General features: G+C 31.8%; 1 pseudogene; it reads right to left on the bottom strand.

Annotated features, from left to right (window-relative positions):
• Window positions 1-238: 238 nt before the first annotated feature.
• LOC119679546 lies at window positions 239-6788 on the bottom strand (annotated as a pseudogene).
• Window positions 6789-8599: the final 1811 nt, after the last annotated feature.

The following is an 8599-nucleotide window of genomic DNA, read 5'->3' as shown; positions in this document are numbered from 1 at the left end:
TGTTATATAGTTAAAATTAAAAATAAGTTTAATTATATCGGTTTTATTCAAAATTTGTTTATATTATTTATTTATAAAATATAATAGAACACTACGTATTTATTCATTACGAAATATTTCCTTTTTTTTCATTCGCTAAGTGTTGAGTATAGTTTCGGAATCATGAAATTTAATCGAAATTATAAAAATGTACAATTTTATTCAAAATTTTTCTTAAGCTTAAATTGTTTAAATTTCATTTATATTTGGTTTATTTAGATGGCATTACTTTAAGACGTTCAAATGCAGCTTTTTCGAGGGCCTGACGATGGTCAGGATGTGCAATTTTAATAAGTTCACAGGCACGTTGACGCATATTTTTACCAAATAGAGACGCAATGCCATATTCAGTAACTACGTAGTGTACGTGAGCACGTGAAGTGACAACACCGGCACCTGAATAACGAATAATTTACATATTTAACGGATAAAAAACATTGAACATATTTTGAATTACCTGGTTTTAATACAGGTGATATTTTGCTTTGTCCTTTGTTAGTTGCTGATGGCATAGCGATGATTGGCACACCTTCGCCATCAAAGCCTTCTGCAGCACCACGTATAAAATCTACCTGTCCACCAAAGCCAGAATAGAAACGTGTGCCAATTGAATCTGAGCATACTTGACCCGTCAAATCGACTTCAATACATGAATTGATCGCTGTCATACGGGGTTGCTGCTTAACTATGCTGGTGTCGTTAACATAGTCAATTACATGCATTTCTAAATGAGATAAAAGTTTTTTTAAACTTAATAACAATATTTTATTTTACTAACCAATAAATGGATTGTTGTTCACAAAATCATATAATGCTTGATTGCCAATCAAAAACGAGCCCACAATCCGTCCTTGATGCATTTTTTTTTGCTGTTAGTTACACATCCTTTCTTTACTAAATCGACGACACCATTTGCGAACATTTCAGAATGTATGCCTAAGTCTTTGTGATTATGCAGTGCATTAAGCACTGCGTCAGGAATACTACCAATTCCCATTTGCAATGTGGCACCGTCTTTGACTAAATTTTCAGCAATCAGTTTACCAATTTTTGTTTCAACATCACTAGGGCCCTTTCCACCGTGTTGTGGTAGAGGAGTGTCAACCTCTACGGCAGCATCAAAATGGGAGGAGTGAATAAGGGCACCTCCAAATGTGCGCGGCATTTGCTTGTTCATTTGCGCTATCATCAAAAAATTAAAGGTAATTTAATAAAATTAAACTCTTAGACTAGTTAAACAATTAATTTTTACCTATAATTACTTTAGAGTGCATTAAACCAGCGCGAACACAATCTACACTCGTACCTAAACTGCAGTATCCGTGCTCATCTGGTGGTGAAACATGGACTAACGAGACGTCAGGTTTAATAATTTTTTTAAAAAATAATTTTGGAATTTCATGTAAGAATATGGACATATTATCGCCACGTCCCTCCGCCACAGCTTTTCGTACATTACCACCCATAAAGAATGAACTAGAGCGAAAGATATCTGAATATTCGGGTTGGCAATACGTTGCGGGACCCTCGGTATGCATATGACAAACAGTTACATTTTCCAGACAATTGTCTTTTCCATGTTTTGTCATAGCATTGAGAAGATCAATAGGTGTGGCTGCTGCACCGGAGCAAAATACGGTATCACCTGTAAGAATAAAAGTTTTTATGCGGTTAATGTGAATATATTAAATAAATTTAAAAGCCATTCATTTAGAGAGAGAGAGAGAGAGAATACACAAAATACATTTTTTTTTATATATCTTACTCTGGTTTGCGTAGATGATTAGTAAAATTGTTATATCTTAGAATGATCCTATAATATTAAATTAAATTTTAAACATTATTCCTTTAAGTTTTATTTAAATTCAGAATGGAATTTTATATAAATATATATAAATATACAAATTTATTAGCGACATGTAACGTATGTACTTCGATTTCAAGTATATCATTTCAATGAAATTCTTTGCCCCTCTTTTCAGCAGCAATGCACTGATAAGCAATTATTGTTTCTACTAAAACTGTAAAAACAATTCTGACAACTTTTTTAATTAATAAAGTTTATATAAATACGAGTTTGTATATATATGTATTGAATATTATTTGTTTACATTCACACATTAGTGCAAATATAATTAAATTAAATATCTTTTGACTCAATGGATGCTGATTAGAATTGCAAAACGACGGTTAACGTTATACAGTCCTCAATATCAAAAGATTTTTAGATATATCTATTAATATTAAAAGTGTTCTAACAAGGTGAAGATATTATTAATATCATTGTGGTTTCTCAAGATCCTAATTAACATGTAAACTACTCTTGGAAGGCTTTTATCTCTTGTTACATTTGTTATTGAAATATAATATAAAATACTAATTTATTGTACAATTGGAATAACTATTGTATTTACATTATAAATTTAAGGCGCTACATTCAGTTTGACCGAATTTTTTCGTAATATATAATCTTGTTTATACATTTTTCTTAAAATTTTCAATATTTTCTTAAGCATACGATAACATAACATACAATTCTTAAGCATAATTATTCAATTTTGATTTTTAAAAATTTTAGGTACATATCAACTAGAGAATGAAGGTCTACAAAAACTCCATCCGAAAGAACTGATTCGGTTTTCTAGATACATAATGTCTAAATACAAAGGGCTACATAATAGATCACTGCTGGTCGCAGTGCATAAAGGCGTTACCATAATCCATAAACTATTATCATTACCAACATCCATAATCAGGTTTTAGGATGTGTTTATGCAAAACCTACTATTATTAAAGATTGCAGAGAAATGTGTTCGACGTCATTTTAAAACATATTATTGACACACAGTAGAAAGTATCAATAAAATAAAATTTTGTAATACGTTGACGAGATCAAATGGTTAATTAACTGATATCTTAATAATTCTTAATGGGATGAACTAATTTTACCAAAAACTATTAAGCAATTCGCTGTAAAAATAAAACACACTTTTTGCAGCCTATAATAAATTATTTCATTTAAAACTAGAAATGAAATGAGTAATTATTTCTGAAGAACAAAAGAAATTATTTATTTGAATATTTTCGCAGAACATACAGCTGTTCTGAGTGTTACCAAATTAGTATCTATCGTTTGGGTGTTATTACTTAATCATATAGTATGAAAAAGTCGCATTGCCAACGATATTTCTCAATATTTATCTTTATGTATACATATTTTTCAGATATGTATAATATATTCTATATTAAACCAAAACCCCAATTTCTAATTTGCCACATTGCGACAATTTTCCAAGCTCAGGTTACAACAAATGAGAATTCTGCTTTGACATTGCAGCAGAATTATATATACTATATGCTATATATACACTATATACTGTATGGTATATATACACTATATATACATAGTAAACAGTATTATAGGACATAAAATATAGTTTAGTTTAGTAGTTTAGTATTATGAGAAAGTGGTGTGTACTGAATGTAGCGCATAAAAAAACTGAAAAAGGTCATATGCGAGTATTAAATCTGCTGCATACTCATTGGTACATATTTTCAATTTTAATGATTATTTAGAAAGATTTGTCTTTATAATTGGACTTTAGACTTTTTATTGAGAATACTTGTATGGTATGTACATAGATATTATAATAACTTTCAGACTCACGATGATAGTGAAAGTGTCGGGTAATACTAGTAGTAGATAGAATGATTTTTGATATCATTAATTTTTATTTAAATTAAATTGTACACAAATTTTAAGTGTTTGAGAAAATGTTGAATAAAATACAGATTTATTCATTCATTGTATAGTTTGTATGGTATCATTCAATTACATTTATTATGAGAAGCCAAAATCACACCAAAAATTAAAAAATGAGCGCATGTAGAGCAAAAGCAGAGCTCTCAATAAAAATAGTGGAGAAATTATAAGTTAGAAGATAAAATTCTTTACGCGTGTGGATTTGACGTAGTCACTTTTCCGTTCAAAAATAGCAAACTAAATTGCTATCAAGATATTACGAAAAATGAATTATTTTTAGCTTAATGCAGATTTTTAGATTTTTGTTTTGATATTTTAACTTGTCTAGCGTCGATGCGAAATAAAGCGAAGTAAGTAGAGAAATAATGAAAAATTCTTGAAGACCACATGCAAAACACCGACTATAAAGCGCACATTATAATGAAGTTGCATTGAACTTGTCAAAAATCATGAGAAAACAATTTATTAAATAAATATTATTTATTTAGATATTAATATAGTCGCAATACAGACATAGACACATTCATTTATAGCTACTGCTAACTTATTTATTTACTCATTTCATTTAATCAATTTGACACAAATTAAATACGGGTTTATCATTAAGAATCGTATCAAAATAAAGCTTCTCTAGTTTTGTTGCTATTCCCCGCTCGAATGAATTCATAAATTGTTTTGTATTTAAAAAAGTACGAGTATTGGGCATAATGTGATATGAACAGAGGGCACGAGAATCTGTTTATCTTATCAAAGAACAAAATTTTTTTTTTGAGGCAGTGGGAAAAAAATTTTTTTTTGTTATCAAAATCAATTACATAAATCCTTTTTTACTGTTTTAAGGACGATGAATAACTTTTAATTTTAAAATTAATTTTTTACCAGTAGTGTCAGCTATATTAGCAAAGTTATGTAATTTTGTCAGATGAAAATTAATTTGGAAATTGAAAACCTGCCTAAAAATGAAAATATAGTAAGATTTGTTAAAGCACAAAGACTGCTTTAACAAGGTCCGATGACAACAAGCCATAGAGACAGGCCGAAGCTGAGATGGAAGAAAAACGTGTACGAGAACGCCGGAAAGGTCGGAGTTCTGAATTGGAAAACAATTGCACAAGATTGAAGTTGATGGAAGCAGGTTGTAAAGGAGGCAAAGGTTTACACTGGACTGTAGTGCCAAATAAGAAGAAGAAGAAAATTGATTTGACTTTAACGATCGGAATATTCGCACATTTTTTATTACTGTTACTGCTACTGTTCAATCTGTGTTAAGTATGTATAATATTTTGAATTACACATTTAATCCGTGACACATTCATCGTCAGTTACAAATGCACTATTATGTAATAATTCAGGAGTTTTTAGAATTTTTTTTAAAGTGTATTAAAGTGTAAATTTAAGATATGGTTAAAGTTTCAATTTTATATTTACAATATATGATTAGAATCAAGAAAACGAAAGAATATAGAGTAGCTCGTTAGCTGATTTATTTTATGTGGCGAGTTAGCCAATTCATTCTACTGTGCCGGCTGAATGGCTTGCAGTGAGCGTTGCTCTGCGGCCATGAAACCATGTAAAACATGTGTGTAATCGACACTGCCTGCAGAGAAAAGTAAATATGTTTTGATTTCATCTTTGTCATGCAATTTTTCCAATTAGATATGAGTATGAGTTATTTGCGAATTAAAGTAAAATTGTATGTCTTAACTTTGAATTTTCGTAAATTAGCACAAAACAATCGAAAGAAATTATTATATTCAACAAAGCTTACAAATTAATGACCTATTAGAACTGATAGTTTTTATTTCCCTGCCACGTTATCATTTTCCGTAATGAAGCGTTTACGTGCGCTTCAGATATTTGCATTAATTACATAACAAGCATTCAAAAAAAAATTAAAAAAAAATTCAATACTTTTTTTATGAAAGGGAATCACTATTACATGCAGTTCTTCTTACCTGATTTTATAACGCTAACCGCTTCATCAGGACAAACAATTGGTGTTTCACGTTGTATTGGATGAGCCAGCTCATTAGAATAGGTAAAATAGTTATTAGAAAGATTATTTAACGTCGGACTGAACCATTTTCTACTGCTGCGTAGTACTACTGCCATAATTGGTTCCGATGAAGATGCGTTCACAACTGCTTTTCTGGTAAATATACTATGGAAGCCGTTTTCAAATTATCACGGTGCACAATTGGGCTTAATTAGTCTTGTCTTTTATTTCCAAATATACACTTTCTGATATTTGTCAGCGTTTGTAAATGCCCAATACTCCCAGCGAACACCACCTCGTCGCTCCACCACTGTAAGAAGACAACTAAACGTATTAAATAAGAGAACAAATTAAAATCTAATATGAAGCTTTCGCGATAATAAAGCCAACGTTGCCAGCACTAAGCTTTTTATAAACAACACAAATTCGGAAACATTTCTTATTATGCAGTCAAAGATGAATTCACGTAGCTAAAACAGTTTATAATTATTTTATGTTTATAAATGCAAATTTATTTCAATAGTTTTAAATTTTTTTTTAACTCTGATTAATATTATCTACAACTGCAAAATCAGCGCGCTAACCTATTTGCGAAAGCTTATTGGACTGCAATGTTTTATAGAAAAGCTTTTTAAATTAACGTTGTCGCGTTACGTCGTACTGGGTTGTATCTTTCAATCACATTTACGTTTTGGCCGTTACTTTTATTTTGAAAGCTTCATAATTCACATTTACATAAAAAGTTGTTTGTATTTTAGAATAGAAAATTTTTTTATTGCTTCAATACCTTTCATCCAGGAAGTTAAATTTCGAATTGATTTTTAACTTGCTCGGAAGCCACACTTTTAATTTTTTTAAACAATTTTCGAATGTTGACAGCGTCGTATTATTTAAGAAAATTTCTTCGAGAAACTGCGAAATTCTAACTTTAATTGTCAAATTTCTTCTTTATAAAATCTGAAGTTTATTTCGAAATAATATCTACTTTAATAAAATTTAACATTGAAAAATGTTGATTGCTTTAATAATTTTTTCTACATTCTAAAATAATTTAATACATTTTTTTAGAATATCGTTGCTTGCTTTAATTGTTTAAATATTTTACACATACATTTTCTTTTAAAACTTAACATATGTATATTATTTTGTGTTGAAATAATAATAATGACTGGGGCTCATTTAAGAATCAGGTTGATATTTCAAATATAAACAGTTGGCTAGTAACTTCTGAGGATCTTGATGAGTGTATCCAAAAACTCACTCTCAAGATTAAGGAGGCTTTGGATAATAGCTCCATCACCAGGACCAGAAAACCAAGTAGCTACTTCTATCTGTCGCATTACATCAAACAAATCATTAGACAAAGGAATGCGATTCGAAAATTTGCTCGAATAACTGGAGATCATATGAGAAGAAGAGAAGCCAATCGTCTCTCTAACGTCTCTCTCTTAGGAAAAAAATTGGCAAACATAATAATGATAAATGGTGCGAATTTCTTTCAGGAATTGATACAGGTAATAAAACCTTCTGGGCTTTGAACAAGTATTTTAGGCTTAAACGTAAACCGGTAGTGCCGCCTATTTATGTTGCTACCGGCATGGCTTTTTCAGACATAGCCAAAGCTGAGGCCTTTGCAGATTCTTTGGAGTTGCAATTTCAGCCCAATACTGATAGTGACTATAATTCCCTGGAAGAAGCAAATATTGCTGAAGAGGCTGCTAATCTTAGGAACCTGATGTCAGATGAAAGCATCTGACAGTGTTCCAGAGATGAGATTAACTGTGTTATTTCTAGTCTAAAGGCCAGATCGGCACCCGGATATGATAATATCAGTAACAAATGCCTACGTAATCTTCCAGAAGACGCAATCCAATGCATCGTTATATCATCAATTGCATGCTTAGGCTTGGCGAATTTCCAAAGGCCTGGAAGATGGGCTCAGTCATAGTGTTTCCTAAACCGGATAAGAATCCTTCATTTCCGCAGAACTGGCGTCCTATCAGTCTGCTCTCAACTATGGGGAAATTGGCAGAACGAGTAATCCTGACTAGGCTTAAAACAGCGGTGAATGCTCTAAATTTACTTCCTGACGAGCAATTCGGGTTTAGGGATAATCTCTCCACGGAACTACAACTAGCCAGAACAGCGTAGCTGATACAAACCGCTCTAACTAAACGGGAGTCAACCGGGATGATTATATTTGACATAGCCAAAGCTTATGACAAGATCTGGCATGATGGTTTAATAGTCAAATTGGCCCGTTTTGGGATCCCTCGTGGTTTGATCATTGGTAGCTTCCTGCAAGAAAGGCCCTTCCGTACTAAAATTAACAGCACTCTTTCATCCGCCCGATCAATAGTAGCAGGTGTACCTCAAGGGTCGCCTTTGTCTCCCACATTGTTTAATGTATATACGGCAGACATCCCTACCTTAAGTCCCACGTCAATGGTGCTTTACGCAGACGACACGTGCTTGATCTACTCGGATCGGGTGGAATACTTCCAAAAATGGAAGATTAAAATTAATAAAGACAAAACCAAGGCTATATTTATAACTCGAAAAAGAAGACAGCATCCTCCAAGAGTGAGTGTTTGCGACACGGAGATACAGTGGGAGGATAACATAAAATATCTGGGGGTCACTTTTGACAAACGGTTCAATTGGCTTAAACATTTGAAATACAAACCGAATAGCTGCTCTAAGATTCTACATTTATTAAAGCCGCTATTTAATAATTATCACTTCAACTTTAAAAACAGAAAGTTACTTTATACGCAAGTAATTAGACCTGCCCTACTGTA

This window comes from Teleopsis dalmanni, chromosome 2 (assembly GCF_002237135.1).
Source record: "Teleopsis dalmanni isolate 2A chromosome 2, ASM223713v2, whole genome shotgun sequence".
NCBI classification, from domain to species: Eukaryota; Metazoa; Arthropoda; class Insecta; order Diptera; family Diopsidae; genus Teleopsis; species Teleopsis dalmanni.
Note: the sequence above shows the minus strand (reverse complement) of the source record. Positions and strands in the feature narration are given on the sequence as shown.